Raw genomic sequence first — 21,448 nt, forward strand, 5'->3', positions numbered from 1 at the left:
CAGGGCCTGTTTGGTTGTAAGAATTAGGTAATGCCAAAATCGTTCAAATCCTGAAATTGGAAACCTCTGGAATTTCAAATCCGGAAAACAGTTTTCTGAATATGATTGAGACTATTTGGTTCACCTAGGTTCATAATGAGAAGATACATTTTCTGCATTTGGTTCCATATTTCTAGAATTGGAATACCACTAGAATAAGCATATTTTAAATTTTTTATTTTTTAAACATGAATGAAATGTGATTTAAATTTAAAAAATTAACATGATTTAAATCTGATTTTTTGAATGTCATTTAATCTTATTTTTCAATGTGATTTTTTATATGTTAGAAATGTGATTTTTATGTGCGTTAAATGTCTTTTTCTAAGATGATTTTTTAATCTGATTTAAATGTTATTTTTGTTACATGATTTAAATGTGATTTTTTTATAGTGATTACTACTGTGCCAGTAAGGAAAACTTAATAGCTCCTCAAAAGAATATCACATTAATTTACAAATAGCACAATGATTCCATGGATTGAGATCAGCACACATTATTGCAAGAGGTTTATATTAGCATATTGTTGAGTATTTACCAAAATGGGAGATTGTTGGCAGTTGGATTGATTGCTTATGTGTTGCATTCATGACTTGGTTCATCATTGATGTCAATATATATGTATTCTAGTATGTGACAAATGGTTTCAATACATCATAGAGTCAGCAAGGTTTGGGCATAGTGAGTTAAGCTATGCAGGCTTAGATTAGTGTTCATGGATGTGTCCAGATGCTACATCTATGTTCACTCATGTTTATATGAATAATTGGATTAGTTGCATTTGATTTAGTTAAGAATGGTTGAAGGCCACTATGCAGGAAACAATTTAATGGTAATTTAGTTGTATATGTTAAGCAAGATGGAATGAAGGTAAGCGAGCTTAGATCGTGGTTGAAGACATGTTTGTGATACTATGTTCGTGATAGTAGATGTTGTAGGTAATCCTATGAAGGTGCTGAAGTGTAACATGTGATATGTTCACTAGCAACTGACTCTTGTGATGGGATTTATTTTGGAAGTTGTAAAGTATATTGTAGCATATGGAACTAAACTGTAATATCATATTGAGGTCCTATATTACTCATTGTATATTGGGAAAACCCTCACAGGCAGACTCAATTAGTTATCAGGAGAAGGTATAAAGGAAAGGTTGTTTCGTTGGTTGTAAGTGTGGTTAAGTCTGCATTGTGTGATTGTGTAATTGATGTTCGGAAGTTGAGGATGCGAATTTGATAAGAGCAGAGAAGCAGATGATGCTAAGAATGATTTGAGAACTTCAAAGGAACTGTACTGGAAAAGAGGTTGATGTATTGGTCAGTTCACTACTTGGGATATGTTATCCTAGAGATTTGTTTTATATAACAATTCTAATGCAATTTGGACAGTGGGTTCAATTGTCTTCCTTGTGCTCCTAACAGGACTAGAATCTTTTAAGAAGGATTCAGAGTCTCCTAACAGGGACTCGTATGTACCGATTGTATGTGATTGGCTCCAAACAGTGTCATATCCTCTTGCAAGGAACTTTTATATTAGTACATTTTGTGGGTACCATCACCATCGAGGTTTTCCCTCTAATCAAGCATTTCCCTAGTCAAAAAATCATTGTGTCATTGTGTATGTTCAATCTCTTGGTATTGTTCACTTTATTTTTTATTGAAGTTGGATTTGATAAGTTAAGTTTATGTTTGGATTAAGCATACAACTGATTCACCCTCCCCCCTCTCTGCTGTGATTGTATTTGTGGACTTTACTTTCTAATTATTGGTATCAAAGCATCAGGTCCTTGATCAGGAAGTTTAACAGCTTAGGAGATGCATGGCATTCAAGAAGGAAGGTCTAAAGTTTGATGGAGAGAACTATGACTCTTGGAAGGATAAAATGAAGACTCGCTATGCATGGGAATTGACTACTGAATAATCACAAGGGATAAGAAGACAATCAAGGAAGAGAAAGATCTATCTTCTTGCTCACTTGAGGAAAGGGAGCTATTCATGTACATTATGAATGCTAGAGAAGCATTGATCTCTGCACTTCCAGAATTAGAATTGTCGAGGTAAAAGGTCTACATCTTGCTCATGACATCTGGACAGGTTAGAAGCACTTTACGAAGGGGATGAACATGCAAAGAATTCTAGATTGCAGATTTAGAAAGCTATGCTTGAGAATGCAAGAAGAAGAATCATTAGAGCATTTTAATGGAGAATCACTAAGATTGTTGCAAGCATCAAAGGATGTGGAGGATCTGTAACTAAAACTGAAGTATGTTACAAAATTTTGAGATCACTTACCCTTTCTTATGAGAATAAAGTACTAGCTATTGAAGAGATTATACCAGTCATGCCAAATTTTAATAGAGAAACACTGATTGGGGAATTGCAAGCATATGAATCAAGACTAAAACAAAACTTACCTAGATCTTAGACTACTTTTAGAGCTAGCGTACAAAAAGATGAAAGAATACTAACCAAAGTGCAAGCACTAGAGCGAACAGACATAAGTGATTAAGATAACAAGATTGATGAAGCTCTCTCACTGATTGCAAAGAGGGAACCAAGAGGTAAGAAAGCTTTTGCTTGTTTGTGCTATAAAGAATTTGGTCATGTTTCATATCAATGTCCTAAAAGAGAAAGAAAGGTGAAACCTAAAAAGCCTTACAAATCAAAGCTTACAAAAGATGGCTTCTTTATTGATGAAGATGATGAGTTTGATTTCAAAGACAAACTTTCTAGACAGTGATGATGAAGATGGAATAGGATTTGTTGTTATAAAAGAAGAAAGTCTGGTAAAAGAAGAGAAAGCACTTGTATCACAAGTAGGAAAGAAAAAGTCTAATTGGATAATAGATAGTGAATACTCACATCATATGACAAATGATATAGAAAATTTTTTTGAATTCAAAAGCTATGATGGTGGAGTAGTCAGAGTCGGTAATAATGCTTTGTGTCCTATTAAAGGAAAAAGATCTATTACACTTGATGGTAAAATTAATACTGAGGATGTCTATTTTGTTGATGAATTGAAACATAACCTTTTGGGTGTTGGACAGCTTGTAGACCAGGGATATCTTTTGCAATTCGCTGAGAAGATATGTATTATTGAAGACAAAAATAGAAAACTGATTGGTACGGGTATAAGAACCTAAGGTAATGTGTTTCAATTGAATGCTACATAGATAAGTTGTTTGGTTGCAAAGATTGATTATAGTTGGTTATGACGAATGAGATTTTGTAACATGAACTTTGATAACATTGTAAAAACCTGTAACAGTAATGCAGTAAGAGATTTGTCAAAGATTATAAAACCTTTTTACATGATTTGCAAAAAATGTGTTATGGCCAATTAGAAGAACTCATTTCCAAGCAAGTTATTCACTACATCAGAGAAATTGGAGATTGTTCATACAGATATTTATGATCCTAAAAGAACTAAAGCATTCTATGGTGAAAGGTATTTCATTATTTTCATTGATGACTTTACTAGAATGATGTGGGTAGCATTTCTTAGGGAGAAATATGAAGCATTTGAGAAGTTCAAGATTTTCAAGGCTAAAGTTGAGAATGAATCGGGATTGAGAATTAGATGTTTACGATCTGATAGAGGAGGATAATTTACATCAAATCAATTTGACATTTTCTGTGAGGATAATGGAATTAAGAGACAACTTTCAGCTCCTAAGACACCACAACAAAATGGAATAGCAGAAAGAAGGAACATGTTAGTAAGTGAAGCAACGACAGCAATGATGGTTCAAGGAAATGTGGCACATATCTATTGTAGAGAAGCGGTTACTACAATAGCATACACTATGAACAAGTTTCAAATTAGACAAGGCACTAGTAAGACACCCTATGAACTTTGGTTTGAACACACACCTACTGTGAAATACTTTAGAATCTTTGGAAGAAAATGTTATATCAATAGAGAAGATGACATAGGAAAGTTTGATCCTAGAAGTGATGAAGGTATATTCCTTGGTTATTCATTAAAAAACAAGGCATACAAATGTTACAATTAGAGATTGAGAACAATAGTTGAGAGTGCAAATGTAAGAGTTGATGAGAAATTCAAGATACAAGAAGAATACTTGATTATAATTATGAATCAAGCAAGTACAAGCCAAAGGACTAATAATCAAAATATAGAACAAGAACTACTCTATGAAACAGATAATGATTTGCAAGTATCAATTGAGGAACTTAGAGATGAACCTGAACAAGAAGCTAGAGAAGAGCAAAGGACACCAGAACAGAGGACACCAAAATATGTTTATGAAATCATCCTGTGGAAGAGATCTCTGGAAGCACAGATAGCAGAGTGATGACAAGGAACAAGGTACATGAAAAAATATGTTTGATTTCACAAGTTGAACCTAAGACAACACATGAGGCATGCAAGGATGAATTTTGGATGAAGGCTATGAGAGAAGAACTTGATCAGATAGAAAAGAACAAGAGTTGGGAACTGGTCCCTAGACCTAAGATGAAGAATGTTATTGGCACTAAATTGGTATTCAAGAACAAGATGATGAACAAGGTGAAGTGATAAGCAAAAAAGAAAGATTGGTATGTAAAGGTTACTTACAACAGGAAGGAATTGATTTTGAAGAAACTTTTGAACCTATTGCAAGACTTGAAGCAGTAAGAATTTTTGTCTTATGCATATAACAAGAACTTCAAGGTATATCAAATGGATGTTAAGTTAGCATTTTTGAATGGCGAACTTGAGGAAGAAGTCTACATGAACAACTTGATGGTTTGCACCTTACTAAAGAAAAAGACATGGTTTGCAAACTAAAGAAGGCATTATATGGACTGAAATAGGTTCCTAGAGCATGGTATGTGAGACTGGACAATCATTTGATAAGCTTGGAATTCAAGAAAGGTAATACAAACATTAACATGTACTTAAGGAAGAATTTAGATGGTTTGTTAATCATTGTAGTATTTGGAAATAATTTTATTATTGGAGGTAACGATGAAGCTACTGAGAAATTTTCTAAGGAAATGAAGAATGAATTTGAAATGAGTATGATTGGTGAAAATAAATATTTCTTGGGGTTGCAAATAAATCAAGGTAAGGATGGAATTTTTATATCACGAACCAAGTATCTAAAAGATCTATTGACTAAATTTGGATTGAAAATATGTAAGCCAGTTGGTATACCCATGGTTCAGGTTGCAAATTGTCAAGGATGAGTCTCCCAGTGTAATGCAAACAAGGTATAGATCGACCATAGGAGAATTACAATATCTAACTCATACAAAAGCAGATATAGAAAATACAGTTGGTATTGTTGCAAGATTTTAGGCATATCCTGAAGAAACTCACTTAGTAACAATAAAAAGAATATTCAAATATTTGAAGGGTACATCAGATTATGGGTTATGGTATGACAGACCAAATGATTTCACTTTATGTGCATACACAAATGCAGATTGGGCACATAATGTGGATGATAGGAAGAGTACTAGTGGTGGTGCATTCTTCTTGGGAGGAAGATTGGTTTCTTGGCTAAGCAAGAAACAAGATTGCATTTCACAATCTATAGCAAAAGCAAAGTATGTGGCAATAGAAAATAATTGTAATCAGATCATTTGAATGAAGCAAATGTTGAAGGATATAGGTATCGAATTTCCAGAACCTATTATTATTCATTGTGACAACACAAGTACAGTAAGCATGACAAAGAATCTAGTTTTACATTCAAAGACAAAATATAATGCTGTAAAGTATCATTTTCTGAGAGAGGAAGTTGTTGAAAAGTTAAGTAGATTGGAGTATGTCAATACAAAGAAACAAATAGAAGATATCTTCACTAAACCTTTGGCTAAGGATACTTTTGAGTGCCTTAGAGGTATGCTTGGGGTAATGCCCCAACCTATTTCAGAGTAATTGATGCAAGGAATGCACCCTTCCAGTATAATCAAAGCACTTCTCATCCTGGACTGGATGCTTGAACCTACTCCTATGGGGGGGCAGTAGTGTTGGGCAGAGTTATTTAAAGAACTCTTATGTAATGTTTTGGTACAACAGTGTCTGTTGGCACTTAGTAATTGCATATTGGTTTGACAGATAAATAATGAGGCAATTCAGATTCTTAGATTGACATAGTAACACCTTTGTCATTAATGTAAACGAGGCAAAGTAATACAAGAAAAACTCTATGGATGGTAAAAGAATAGGGGAAATTAATACTATACGGGAAAGTTCACATCTATGGGAGAGAATATTCAAAAGATTGATGTCAATGGAGAGTATTCATTCAATTAATGTTTTGGGAGATTGTTAAGTTTTTGGCATTCATTGTTTTCATCATATGTTGTCATCAATGCCAAAGGGGGAGATTGTTGGCACTTAGATTAATTTCTTATATGTTTCATTCATGATTTCGTTTATCATTGATGTAAACATATATGTGTTGAAGTTGATGAAAGATCAACCCCATAGTTCCCAAGAATCACCTGCGTGCAAACACCTGTCATAGAAAGAGAGAAGCAAAACCTATAGAGGCTTGAATTTCCAAATCCATAGATGAGACATTCTTGATGAGCAAAAATGAGATTGCTATTATCAAAAGTGAATGAATAAAATTACAAAGAGATCAATCCTTATAAAAGGAGATCAAAACCCTAACAAGTAAAACCTAAGTTGCATGATAATAATTAATAAAATATTTAATTATTATATGCCTAAAGTTTAGCTTAATTAAACTAAAGATAATAAGTGGCTTAATAATTAAATCAAAATGATTTAATTAATAAGGCAATATCTTATTACTCTAACAATATGTATTCTAATATGTGACAGACAAAGTTTCAGTACATCTTAGAGGCAGACTTGATCAATGAGGTTTGGGTATAGCGAATTAAGCTATGTAGGCTTAGATTAGTATTCATGGATGTGCTTAGATGCTACATCTATGTTAGCTCATGTTTATACGAAGAATTGGATCAGTTGCAGTTGATTTAGTGAAGATTGGTTCCAAGCGAGTGTGTAGGAAATAGTTTATTGATAATTCAATTGTAATTGTTAAGCAAGATGGAATGAAGTAAGAAAGATTAGATCGTGGTTGAAGACATGTTCCTGATGCTATGTTCATGATAGCAGATTGTGGAGATCATTATGTGAAGGTCGTTGAAGTGTAACGTGTCGTATGTTCACTGGCAGTCGACTCTTGTGATGGGATTTATTTTGGAAGTTCCAAAGTACATTGTAGCATATGGAACTTACTTGTAATGTCATATTGAGATCCTGTATTACTCATTGTATATTGGGAAAGTCCTCACAGGCAGACTCAATTAGTTACTAGGACAAGATATAAAGGAAAGGTTGTTTCCTTAGTTGTAAGTGTGGTTAAGTGTGTGCATTGTGTGATTGTGTAATTGATGTTTGGAAGCCAAGGATGCAAATTTGATAAGGGCAGAGCAGCAGATGATGTTGAGAATGATTTGAGAACTTCAAAGGAACTGTATTGGCAAAGAGGTTGTTGTATTGGTCAGTTCACTACTTGGGATATGTTATCCTAGAGATCTATTTTGTATAACAATTCTAAAGCAATTTGGACAGTGGGTTCAGTTCTCTTCCTTGTGCTCCTAACAAGGCTAGAATCTTTTAACAGGGATTCATAGTCTCCTAACACGAACTCATGTTAACTGATTGTATGAAATTGGCTCCTAACAGGGTCATATCCTCTTACAAGGAACTTTTATATTAGAATTTAGTACATCATTTTGTTGGTACCATCCCCATTGGAGTTTTCCCTCTAATCAAAGCTTTCCGTAGTTAACAAATCATTATGTCATTGTGTACGTTCTATCTATTGGCATTGTTTACTTTATTGGTCATTGAAGTTGGATTAAGCATACAACTAATTCACCCCGGCGCCCCCCCCGCCCACCCTGCCCTCCCCCCCAACTCAATTGTATTGGCGGACTTTACTTTCTAACAGTTTAATACTCTGTATTTTGGAAAGTGTATATGTGTAATTTTACAATGGACTCTTCTTCCTCTCCTATATCATCATGTTTGTTTTTCCTTGACAACGAAAAAATCAGAATGCTTGAACTGCTAGCAAGGAATCTGCAATTTCATTTCTTGTTTTCTCTGTGATTCCACAATTTGCACTTACAATATTTGCAGCTACGGTGTTTGACAAATTTCCCAAAAGCATATAGATTGTTTCAACACTCTCATTACGGGTGCAACTTTTAGTTCTGCCAATGCATTTGTTCAAAATCTTCTAAAAAAAATGAATAGGTCCATTTTGTGTGCATCCTATAATCATGGCAGCCATGTTACTGAGTGGCATCTCTTTAAGGCATTCTCTCAAACTTGTCACGGTCCATTGCGTGCTTCTCAATCTAGCATGTAGGTAGTGAATACGCATTAGAAGAGGTCATTGAATCTTGATTTAGACAAAATCATTTCATTGATTTCAATGAATCTATCTTATGCATATCAATGATCATGGCAATCCATGTGATCACATTCCTTGGAACTGAAGGTGTTTTATTTTTGCTTACATTGATGATGCCATCAAATGGACATGCTCCCACCTTACACCTTACACCTAATTCAAGGTAAACCAGCCACATTTTCAGTCAAATAACAGCCTGTCAATTCTTCTTCAAGCACAATAGTTCCCAAATCTTGGAATGTAAAAATCCACAAAATCAGAAATCTGCAGCAATCATCAAACCTGTGAATTTGACAAAAATGAAATCGAAAAAGATGAAATAGGCCAAGATGTAAGGCAAACTTCAAAAAAAATTACATTTTATTTTATCCCCCAATTCTCGTTTTAGGGGAATTGGAATTGATTTTCCAATTCCACCTATTGAGGTGGAAAATTGAAATCAAGGATTTGGGGGTAAATGGAATACAAAACCCAAATGCCAATTCTGATTTAGCGCATGCAAAGAGCAGATTAAAAATTTTATGAATCAGGTAACACTGATTCTTGTTCATTTCCAGCAACCAAACAGGCCCTCAAATGACTAATTCATTTTCATATTGTCATTTTAATCATGCTCTCACCAATTCCTTTATCTATATCAATTAAATATTTTTCACCATTTGATTGAGCTATAGTTCCTCTTGTCATCTATAATAATTAAATAATCATCATCTATATTAGTTAAATAATAAATCAATTTAATTAGTTCATCTTTTGATCCACTTTAACTAAAAAGTTTAAATTATTTAACAATTTTCCCATAGATAAATAGATTTTAGATAATTTCAGTTGTTTCCATTCCCTCCAAAGATAAACAAAATTAATATTTTATTTATTTGTTTAGTCATGAATTATGTATTTCAACCCTTTTAATTCTTCCACCTCATCAATCCATGTGCTAATTTTAGGTCCTACTATATCTCAAAAAAATGCATCCACTGATCTTTCTAATTCATCCCAAGATACAAGACTCTACAAAAACGAAGAGGCTTCTAGGCCAAGTATGGCGTAGGTCCCAGTGTGGTACGGGATCAGCCTAGGAACCGGGATTCCTTGTGGGTTCAGTTGTGAATTAAATATTTTTCATTATTTAACTAAGCTAATACTTACTCTTTTCATCTATATAATTAAATAATTTTTAATTATTTAATCATCCGAATTTATTTCAATGGTCACTAAATAGTAAAATTATTTGATTAATTCATCCTTTGATCCACTATAATTAAATAATTTTGTAAATAATTTGACACTTATCCAATAAATAAATAAATAAATTTGAAATAATGCTATGTTGCACAATGTTTCGTGGATAGGGGCGGAAGCCAAAAATAGGGGATGATAGTATACAAATTTCTAATATGTGTGTGTGTGTGCGCGCGCGCGTGTGTATTAAGATATTTATTATAGATAGAAAGGAAGAGAGAGAGAGAGAGATAGAGAGAGAGATGTCAATAATTGATAACAACAACACAATATGCAAATAAATTGTCGATTCACAAGTTACAATAGTAGTGTAACAACATAAATGTAGTGTAACAACATAAATGATAATAGCAGCAATATAAATCATTTGTAAAGCAGCTTTAATAGACTCAAATATCAAAATCACGGTCTATCAATATAAATATCCAAATCAAAATATCTGAAACATGTTTCTAGAAGTCTCAAATATCGAAAAATAACAGGCTTAGGCACAACATATGAAACTAATCTTCATTCTAGCTATCAATATTCAAAGGCTCGGAATCATTTGAGTAATTATCTCCCTCTGGCAAAAGTAAATCCTCAAATGGTAGCCCGACCGGTCCTAGTTGCACCTCCTTCAATTGAATTTTATCATTCACAAACATAAATCCAAACCTTGTCCCCCTCCCCCCCGACATACATTGTTGCTTTGGCAAAAAAGAGATCAAAAAGTGTTGTATATTTGTTTTTAATGCCAAAAATCATCCAAATGTGTAGGGGGCACTTTTTTGTTTTTTGGACAAATCAGTAATGTTTCAGGCATCCCCTACATGTTTTGGGGATGGCTAGCTGTCCTCAAATGTCAGGGGACATTTCCAAATCAGTGACCGTACTGGAGAAGCAAACACAAAAGCCTACAAGATTTGGTTCCTTTTTCCATAGAAAAAAGCACCTCATACCAATCATCCACCCCAATCTTATGTAACATTCAGAGCACCAAGTCATTAGTAGGTGAGTTGAATGAAAAAAAATGTGCATATCTCACAATGTAATTATGGTGAAATGCATTATCATGCACAATCTGCCTACTTACTGCACATGAATCATACTCATCTTGCTTAACTTTGTGTCATCATCATGCACATCCTCAATGACAAAAGAATCATTGTTGCCCTCAGTAGTTTCATTATTCTAAGCATCAACCCTTGAAGTAACCACTTGTACCTCTCTCCTTGCAAATGTTCTATATAGTTGCCTTGCAAATGTGATGGCAAGATTTCTACCTGAAAGCAATTGCAAGTAATCCGATTGTATCACTCCAAGTGCCTATCTAAGTTTTTGATGGCTCGATCTTGGGACTCTGTCCTTAGCCATGTCTCATCCCTCATCAAAATAAACAATCCAAATGAGGTACTCGATAGATCTATCTACATTAGCAAAACGAGCTAAGGCTTGTGCAACTTCCTCCATTGAGGGCTCACCCTCAAGAGTTGCTCCAAGAGGTGTAACCTGCTGAAAATCAAATGCATGCTCTGTCAAAGTTTTTCCCTCATGGCTACAAGTTGCATATCCCTGAGAATCCTTCTTCTCTTTCGAGAATTCTAACTCTTGATGTTTTTTCCCATCATTATTGCTATCGAGGAATGAGGTTTCCTCCTCCACACCTGATTTGCAATCAGCACCATAATCACCTATAATAATTTCATGGCTGCAAACTAAATCTTCTTAAACCGATTCTCTCACACATAGTTCATCAACTCTTGTTACCTGTCGGTTCTCATCCATCAAATATTATTGTTGAGCTAAAGAGGAATGTGACAAAATCATTTTTTTACCAAACTCATCTACCTGATTTTCAGCTTCATGAAGTGTCACTAAGGTAGCCTCTAAGGTATAGTGTCACTAAGGTAGCCTCTAAGGTATCCTTACTATTTGAGAGGTTGATGCAGGAGCATCCTGGGGTAGTCAGCAATCCTATATGCAAAGGCATTGAGCTCGGATTTGTGAACCTATGGTTTGCACAATTGGGGATGTGTTCAAGGCATATTGTGGCACCTTGTCCTAAGTGCACATAAAGTTTAGACTAATCGTCTTGAAGTTAGACCCTTTTTTGGTGGTTGTTGGTAGCATGTTCCTGATTTCCTGGACAAACTTTGGAGATTGTATTCACGAGCTTCAATCTAAAGGAGTTGGCATGTGCGCTCTTAGATTTGGATTGTTAGATGGCACGTGGACCTATGTCTAAGAGCACGTGCTCTTATTTAGTCTTATGAGTTAGTTATGCATTGTAAACTTGAAGCTTGTCCTAAGTATTTAGTTATTTCCTATATTTAATATTTGTTGTCAAATCAACTTGTGGCTTGAGGGTGTATTTAATGTGAGTGTTTATTTAATGTAACTTGCTAGGCCAACTTGTGGCTTGGTTTAGTATAAGTAGAGGGTCTTGTCTTGTCTAAAGTCAATCATTCAACATGGAGTAGCTAAGAGGGGCAAAGTTTAGTAGAGCTAGTAGCTAAGTGTGGGCTTGGAAAAAAGAAGGTTGTTTGGTGGCTTGTGAGCACAAGTTTAGATTTTTCTTGGGGTTTTCTACTGGATTGTGGGTCTGGCAAGCTAGGTGTTTGGATCTTGTGAGGCCTTGTGGAACTGTTATTGTAATTACTTTGTATCTGACCATAACTCAGAAGGGCTTATTGTTGGGCATGTTGGATGAAAATCCTATGATTCTCGTATGAGAATTGGTGTTGTTTTAAATCTAAATCTCTGTTTTATTGTTTATCTTCCACTATGTGGTTATTTGCTAGGTGCCATGACATCTCCTTAGGGGACTTTCTTGCCTTGAACTACATCAAGTGGTATCAGAGCTAATTGATCTTGTGGATTTGTTGCTTTGGGTTTGCAAAGATATTGGAAGATGTCTCTGCGAAGATTGGACCCTAGGGCAATTGATGATCTCTATGATGCTATGGAGACTAAGATTTCAGAGAAGGTTAGATCATAATTCAAATCTGAGATGGAGCTAATGAAGAATGATATGGTCGTTGAGATCGTGAGAGTTATAGCTAGTGTACCTAGGAATGTGGGTATTGAGGATGGTTATGAAATTGTTGAATACTTTGAGTGTGCTAGATCTAGTGGTGAAGACAGAGCTGATCAGATGGAGAGACATGTGGAAGACAGAGTTGGTCGGTTGGATAGATCTAGAGCTTAGTTGAAACTGAAGCATAAGATGGATGTTTCTAATTTATCACGTACTTTGAATTCTAGAGACCTAATTGATTCGATTGGTGAGCTAGAAGACTACTTTGAGTTAGAGGATATTGGGGATATGCTTAGAGTAACGTTGGCACAAGCTAAGTTGAAAGGACATGCTGCTTTATGGTGGAAAGAATTGCAAAGAGATAGAGAAAAGGAAGGTGAAATAAAGATCACTAGGTGGAGATTGATGGTTAAAAAGCTGAAAGCTAAGTTCATTCATGTTGATTATGAACTTGAGTTGTTTAAGAGGTTGCAGAATCTGACACAAAAGGCTATGACTATGAAGGATTACATTGAGGAGTTTTACAAGTTGACTATTCGGTCTGGACATAGAGAACTTCCTAAAGAAAAGGTGAATAGATATATTAATGGTTTGAGATTCAATATTCAGGAAGAGATTGATATGTTGAATATTACTTTAGTTGAGGATGCTTATCTATAGTTGTGAGGGCCGAAAAAAAGTTGAAGAGAAGACATCAAGGTAATTCTCAAGGAAAGGAGAAGCAAGATCACTTGGTGAAGGATAAACAAGTTGTTGAGGATGAATCAAAACCTGTTGAGTAGAAGAGAAGAACAAGCAGAGGTGCATTTAAGGGTACTTGCTACAAATGTGGTGATGAAGGACATAGATCTTTTGAATGTCCCAACACTGACAGGAAGGTTGGTGATAAAAGAGTTGTTGTGGTGAATGAGAATGTGGATTTAGTGAATGAGCCTGAGATAGGGGGGGGTAATTTGCTGGTTCGAAGAGTACTATTTGGTAAGAAGATGTTGGAACCTTGTCAAAGGAGGAATTTCTTCAAGACTCATTGCAAGTCTGGAGGTAAATGTTGGATTGTGATTGTTGATGGTGGTAGTACTAATAACCTAGTTGCAAAGAAGATGGTTCAAAAACTTTGTTTAAAGAGAGTAAGACATCCTTGTCCTTATAGGGATCAGTTGGTTACAAGATGAACATGCTTTGGAAGTGAGGGAGCAATGTCTTGTTAATTTTCAGATTGGATAGTATGTGGATCAGGTGTTGTGTGATATTGAGGACATGAGTAGTTGTCACATATTACTTGGTAGACCTTGGCAGTGTGATTGCAGAGAAGTGCATGATTGTGTCAAGAATGTATTTACTGCTGAGAAGGGTGGCAGGAAGCATTCCCTGATTCCTTTACAAAATGCAGAACTTGGAAGAAGGAACCTGATTTTTGGTAACCGAGTTGAGTTAAAGGATTCTCAAAGGGTTAGAGATCAGCCTAGGAAACAGAGTTGTGGTACACCGAGGAAAGATGTAAAGAGGCAAAGTAAATAGTTGTCTATAAGAAGGAATTTACAAAAGTGGAACAAAGGCAAGAGCGTGCAAGTTGATGTGGTGGAGGACATGTATGTGCAGAACTAGTTCGAGGTTTATGTGTTGAACCCTGAAAGATGTTCTTCTATTTGTTAAGAACATCTTTTCTTCGCACCTGGGGTGTCTAATGCAGGAGCATATTGGGGTAGTCAGCAATCCTATATACAGAGGCATTGAGCTCAAATTTGTGGAACTATGGTTTACACAGTTGGGGATGTGTTCGAGGCATATTGGGATATTTTGTCCTAAGTGCGCATAAAGTTTGGAGTAAATGTCTTAGAGCCTTTTTGGTGGTTGTTGGTAGCATGTTCTTGATTTCTTAGACAGAATTTGGAGATTGTATTTGCGAGCTTCAATCCAAGTAGTTGGCATGTGTGCTCTTGGATTTAGATCGTTGGATGGCATGTGGACCTATGTCTAAGAGCACGTGCTCTTATTTGGTCTTATGAGTTAATTATGCATTAACTTGGGGCTTGTCCTAAGTATTTTATTTGTCAAGCTGACTTGTGGCTTGAAAGTGTATTTAATGTGAGTGTTTATTTAGTGTAACTTGCTAGGGTGACTTGTGGTTTGGTTTAGTATAAGTAGAGGGTCGTGTCTTGTCTAGAGTCATTCATTCAGCATGGAGTAGTTGAGAGGAGAAGTTTCGCAGAGCTAGAAGCTAAGTGTGGACTTGGAAAACAAGAAGGTTGCTTGGTGGCTTGCAAGCATAAGTTTAGATTCTTCTTGAGGTTTTCTACCAGATTGTGGGTTTGGCTAGCTAGGTGTTTGGGTCTTGCGAGGTCTTGCAGAACTGTTATTGTAATTACTTTGTATTTGGCCATAACCTAGAAGGCCTTACAGTCGGGCATGTTAGATGAAAATCTTATGATTCTATTATAAGGATTGGTGTTGTTTTGGATCTAAATCTCTATGTTATTGTTTACCTTTCACTGTGTGGTTATTTGATGGGAGCTAGGACATCTTTGGGGATTTTCCTGCCTTATTGCATCAGAGGTCGACTATAAGGGTGTCTACTTCTTTTTTCTTCTTTCTCAAGGCCTCTAAATTAATCTATGCAAGATCGAGGAGATAATCTCGATCTAAAATTAGGTGTACATAATATGATTTCATTCCTTCCTTAATCACCTATAAATGTGAGAATACCTCTTTGACTCTCTTTTGTCTCCTCTCTAATTGTTCCTACCAAAAGTGTTTTTCAATCATCCCATATATGTCATCAAAATGTGATAGAGTTGCAACAGTTTTATCTTCAAAACTTCCAATTGACTCTCCAAAATATGTGAACTAGCAAGTGTGTGAGAGAAATCAGATTCACATGTAGCAATTGATTGTCTTCCATTACAGATATTAGTGTTATTAATATCATCTTCCATGCCCATTTGTGTAGATGAAGTGGAAACATCATTATGGCCAAAAGTACATCCGTCCCAAGGAGGACTCAAACCATATGTAGGGACCATTTCACCTAGACCAACATAAGAATCAGTATTCACATATGATTTGGAGTTGTCATAATTGACTGATTGGAAAACATCTTCATATAGGCTATCAATATGTCCATCATATGCATCAGTGTGATCAGCCTCATAGGATAGCTCTACCTCCAAGCTTCCTACTAAGGAACTTGTAGAATCAATAACATCTTTTCCATGACCAAGTGTAACCTGCAAGTGACAAGTAAATTTTTCCTCTTTCTTTTCAATCCTCTCTTCAAATAGATCATGTTTCTTTCCTTTTTCTTGCACTTTTATCTCTTCTTCATTCCGATTTCTTTCTCTACTATCTATTGACTCTTCTTTTCTTCTTTGTTGTCGATATGAACTTGAAGGTAACAAACCATTATCATCCTCATTAGGTATGCCAATAAATTGTGTGAAGGAAAGGTGATCATGTATCTTCTTAGGAAAAGTGCAATACTTATGGTAGTTGCTCACAATTGCATCAATGGTTGCCTTAGCATGAGACCTCTTACTTGTACTTGCTGATAGAGATGAAACCTTAAAATGACTGATTTTCCTTGAGTACACATCATCTGAATGCTGCAATTTCCAATTGTTTTGTGGTGTTTCTCTTAACTCTGTGGGATTCTTTTTTATTTTCTCCCAGCTAGGCATCTTTACCTTTGATGGTGAAACAAGAAGAAAAGTAGGTCACAATCGACTATCCTTAATTCTATCATAGAACTAACTTGTTGTCCAACTTAAAATCAGTCCAAAATGAAGTGTATGCAATTGATTCACCCAAAAGGTTGGCAGGAATCAAGATTTGGTACCACTGTAAGGCAGCTACTACACCAAAAGCCCAAACCAATGGTGAAGGGTGCCCGCCAGCGTTAAGGATGGGATTTTTGTCCTGCCAAAGTGCCAACGCAGGCCAGCCCCCTCATGGATACGTGGTTGCCCGACTATGGGTGGGTCCCAGCTCTAGATACACGCCAAGTGAGAATCCACAACACTGCAACATTTAGGCTGGGACATCATATATATGGTAGTAGTGTGGTATCTATGTGTAAATTGGATGCTTAGATGTAGGTGATCTATTTTTTGTTCAGTGCCACAGCATGTCACAAGAAAGCCTTCAAGGATCATGATCCTCTTAGGAAGGGTCGATATTTAGACAAATAACTTAATTCTATTTTTACTTGCAATAATATAGCAATATTGGGGTTTGTCAAGGTAGTATTGGTTGGTCAACGCCTAGGAGTCTAGGGGCCAATCTCATTTAAAAGCCTCTATTGAAGGAGATTTAAATCAAAGTTGCCTATGTCAAATCCAAATGCAGAGTAACACAAATAGATCATCCATGTTATTTTGATTGCATTTTAGCAATATGAAGATCTTCTCTATTAATGCGGTGGAAGATAATAAGGCGGCGATAGGGTACTCTTTAAAGGAAGAATCTCAGGAACAAAAGTTTCCTATACAGAATAGTGAAATGAAGCTAGTTCTGCATGAAATGCTTAGGAATTTTGTGCAAATGTAAGAAAAGCCTTAGATGGCCCCACAAATAACCCATAATGAGAGCCAACTAGAGGTATCAAACAAGGATTCAATTCCAACATTTTGAGTAGATAAAAATCCATGGGGCATAAAGGATTTAGGAGATAGGAGATAGGAGATCAATTATAGCATTTGGTTTACTTCATTGGATGCTATAGTAAAAGACACTCAAACATATGCAACTGAACATGCAAGTGCGATGTAGGTTAAGTAAGTGATAAGATTATGAAAAATGGAATGTGCCATGAAGGTCCTTGTGGTCTCTAAGGCCTAAATTTCAGTTTTAATCCAGAACTAAAAGACCTTTCATAGGTGTGGTGCCTTAGAGAGCAATGCTTCTAGAAATGAAGAAGCTACCATCAAAAGGGTTCATGTGCTTGCTTTAGGGAGAGGATTAAGCCACTCTTGCATCAGAACCTCCATGGTTTGATTTTTGGGAAGGAAATGATGGAAGGAGAGCACTATTTATCTGAAAATGGTTTAATACGTCACTTAAATTTTCTCTAGCCTAGCATTTATGCACTTCCCAATTAACTATCATAAACATAGTGGCCATACGAGAAAAGTGATGCAGAAGTTTACCCATGCGTGCAAGGCTTTTTATTGTGATTTTTGAATCAACCAAAGATCGAAATGCTTCTATTTGAATGAGTATGGATGTGTGGGCAACATTCATTCTTGCTAAAGCCTTGGTACAAACTTTAATCTCTTAACTGAATCTTTCAATGTTATGTTATTGTGGGTTCAACTTCCAAACCTTCCCCTTCAGTTCTAGATCAATTTGTGCTTTAAAGAGACTGCAAAATCTTTGTGGATATTCTTGATGACTAGTAAAGCCACTTCTGCCGTTACCCACACTGCTTATGCTCGTATACTTGTGGACCGAGACAATTGATCTCCCAGAAAATATAGTGCGAAAAGTGGCAGACTGCTCATGGAAGCAGCTCTTGGACTTTAAGGCTTTTCTATTTCATTGCCGTAGATGTTATGTAACTGGACTTGTTGCTACTGATTGCCCAAGCCTCCAATGCAAATCTGAAAGCCATGCTTCTTGTCTGAAAGCAGCTCTTCCCCAACATTTTACAATTCTAGGTTCGCAGGGCTCTAATGATGTTTTTGAGTCACCTCTCTTCCTAGAAAAGCAAAAGAGCTTCCAATCGAGGAAACTCTATCCTTCTAGATGTGCGGTCAAGTCTTTTGAAAATTTCATCTCTGTTTGCAGATAAAATTACTTCAGAAGCCACTGATGCAGATGCAAAAATTTCATCCTTCCCCTTTGACTCCGACTGTGGGAGGGTAGACAGCCTAACCCCTACCACACCTGGTGTGACTCACAAACCTTCAAAAACGAATTACAGCTCCAATGAGAAGTAGATGTCGTTGGTTCAGATGGATTTCGCTCTTCCGAAAGGTGTGGATTGATCTGTGGTTTCCAGTAAAAAATCTGGCAAATTTAAAGAAGTTACGGCCTGCATGCTTATTAGACCTGTAGGCAAGAAATCAAATGAAAGGCAACTAAGATTTTCTAAGATGAATTTTTCTTGATATTTGATAATTTGAATCTATTCTTTGATGCCGTCGTTTGCGGCAACAGAGATTTTTTGAAATGTGATTAAGCATATCTTCAGATTCATCTATCATAAACGAAACCAAAAACAATCTAAGTAACTAAGCAGTCTAAGCGGACAAACTCGCCATTGATGATTTGTTTGTAAAGAGGTGATGGCATATCTGATTCGAAACTTGTTAAGCAACAGAGAAAATTAAAAGAAAGGGGACTTCAAATTTTACAATTTGCAGGGATGAGATGATAAGGTGCAATATTTGAGCTTCAGCCGAGTGTTGCAGAGCTGCTAATAACAGCAGATTATCCCCCTAAGCCTCCATGAACCTTCCAACACGACGAATATAAATGATACTGCGTATACAATGGCTGAAACTAGTTCACAATTGACTGCAACGTGTCATGCTTAATTCGAAACAATTGCTCTGAATTTCTATCAATACAGCTAATTTCAACTGAAAAATGGTTCCGAAACATACATGAAGAATTCGACTTGAGCAAGGATTTGAGGTATGCCTCGCGCATGCAGTGCTTCAACAAGCAACTAAAACAAGTGTGGTAAATCTGCTTGTGTCCACCATGGTTTTCGACCACGCGGACATAATTGAATAGTGTAAATGAATATATGACAGCCATTTAGGGACCCACACTGATGTGGTGTCAAATACAGGGCTTCCACTCATTGGAACTCTTTCCAAAACCAGGATCTGAAACTTATTTCCCTCCTCTCTTTTTCATTTTTCCTTCGTTTTTGTGTGGTGCAACTGGACTTTGGCTCTCGCCCACGAATTCCTTGGTGACCATTCTCAGCCGCTCGTTAATATACTAATCACGTTTTGTCTTTAATCAATATAGCAATTGTTTTTAAACGAGGCATTACGACCATTGTCAGCCGCTTGTTATACTAGTAGTGTTATGATCATTCTAGGCCACTCATTTTACTAGTGCATCCAACGTTTCAACTGGATTTGTATTGGTTCCTGCATGTCAATGGTTGTTTTTCCTCCTAAAAGTTGGTATACAATCTGATTGCTTTGATTTTGTTACTTTCAATCTTTGATTAAGAGAGTAAGTCTATTTTGAACTAACTTAAATAATAAAGGATATCAATTTCATAAATACTAAAATAAAAATAAAATAATAATAATTTGACATTCTTGTAAGTATTCTTATTATGTCTTCATTTTGATTGTATGTTCACTTTCTGTCAATATTTCCCATTACACTCATCAACAAATGCTTGTTCTAATATATATTTGTTGTCTTGATTATGGTTCAATGAGTGTGATCAGAAATGTTAGCTCAAAACAATAAGAATACGATAATAGATTGTGGAAACCTAATAGCAATTATTCTAGTAAGTAGTAGGAGTTGAAACATGTACTACAATAATATTTGTGTGCAAATTTGACACTTATTGGACAAGTCTTTTTGTTTTAAGAGAGCATCCAATTGTATATAGGCTAATATCTTATTCATTTAAAATATTTTTGATATGATCATAATTCATATTTTGAGTCATTTAATTTTCTTTTAACTTTAATGGTTGATCAAAAAATGTTAAATTTGTAGACACTCCAAATTAACATTTACACAAGAAGTATTATTCTAAATTAATTAAATAGCCTTAATTATTTAATTAAACTAAATAGTTTTGATTGTTTAATTAAACAAACATTTTTTCCATTTCAAATTTGAATTTTACTCCATTTATCACTTTAAAAATATTTTTAATTTTTTAGTTGTCACAAATTATTTCTTTAGTTCTCAACCTAGTTAAATCATTTTTAGTTAATTTTGTTTCTTACCTTACTAGTTAATTAAAGAATTTTAATTATTTTTGTTTTTTTTGAGTTCATGATAATTAAATAATTATTTTAATTCGCTAATTTTGTCATTTTCTATTTTGGTAACTAATGGCATCCTCACAACCTACCACAGTGCTCAACTTGAGGTGAGCTGAGGCAGGAATAATCCCTTAGGGTATAAATAAGGGCTCGTACATTACATAGATTGTTTAAACATTGGGTTTGAGGAGTCACACTCGAGATCAATGGGGAGAAAATGCATTGTCCAAGCCAACTAACCTACCTATCGTAGATTGTTAGTCCTAAAGGACCAGATTATTGAGAGGTGGTGAATCGGTAATCTACTAATTTAGAAGCTTTTCAATCACTCAAACCCTTATTACAGTATAAAATTAATAACAGCAAATGAAAGCATTAACACGCAAACACATCCACAAAATAATGCAACACTTGGCACATATATTTTGGTCTCATGGAAGCCCAACTTGGGTGAAAAGCACAATGGGAACTAGCACCCACAAATTGTGCACTCTTCTGAAGTCCACCCTGTTAGGAGCTTAACCCTATTAGGAGTTTACAAAGACATAGTTAAGTGCCACCCGATCAAGGGATTTGTCATGTTAAGAGTAGCATTGTTAGAGGACTTAGAACACTAACTAAAGTGTCACTCTATTAAAGGACTTACAATAGAGGACTTATTAGGATCCACTCGATCAAGAGATTTTACAGTTGCAATTGGTAGGAACAACAAGTAGAATGATATGTTGAACCTCATTTTCTTGATCAAATCCAATATAGTGC

The 21,448-nt window shown here is 35.6% G+C and overlaps 1 protein-coding gene across 11 annotated transcripts in view; it reads right to left on the reverse strand.

The window, feature by feature from the left end:
- Nucleotides 1-19,399, reverse strand: part of LOC149548354 (uncharacterized) — a 49,403-nt gene extending 30,004 nt beyond the window's left edge. For 2 of the 11 annotated variants that reach the window (XM_089792437.1, XM_089792430.1), the window contains exons 1-2: nt 19,319-19,399; nt 19,067-19,166 (exon numbers count right to left, since the gene is read on the reverse strand). The gene's annotated coding sequence lies outside the window, so the exon portion shown is untranslated. Of the gene's footprint in view, nt 1-17,857; nt 18,762-19,066 lie in introns of all 11 variants that reach the window. The other 9 variants (XM_089792436.1, XM_089792428.1, XM_089792435.1 and 6 more) reach the window with 6 other exon arrangements.
- Between the last annotated feature and the right edge of the window lie 2,049 nt (nt 19,400-21,448).

Source organism: Cupressus sempervirens, chromosome 7 (assembly GCF_028749045.1).
Source record: "Cupressus sempervirens isolate cs-2001-9-10 chromosome 7, ASM2874904v1, whole genome shotgun sequence".
NCBI lineage: Eukaryota > Viridiplantae > Streptophyta > Pinopsida > Cupressales > Cupressaceae > Cupressus > Cupressus sempervirens.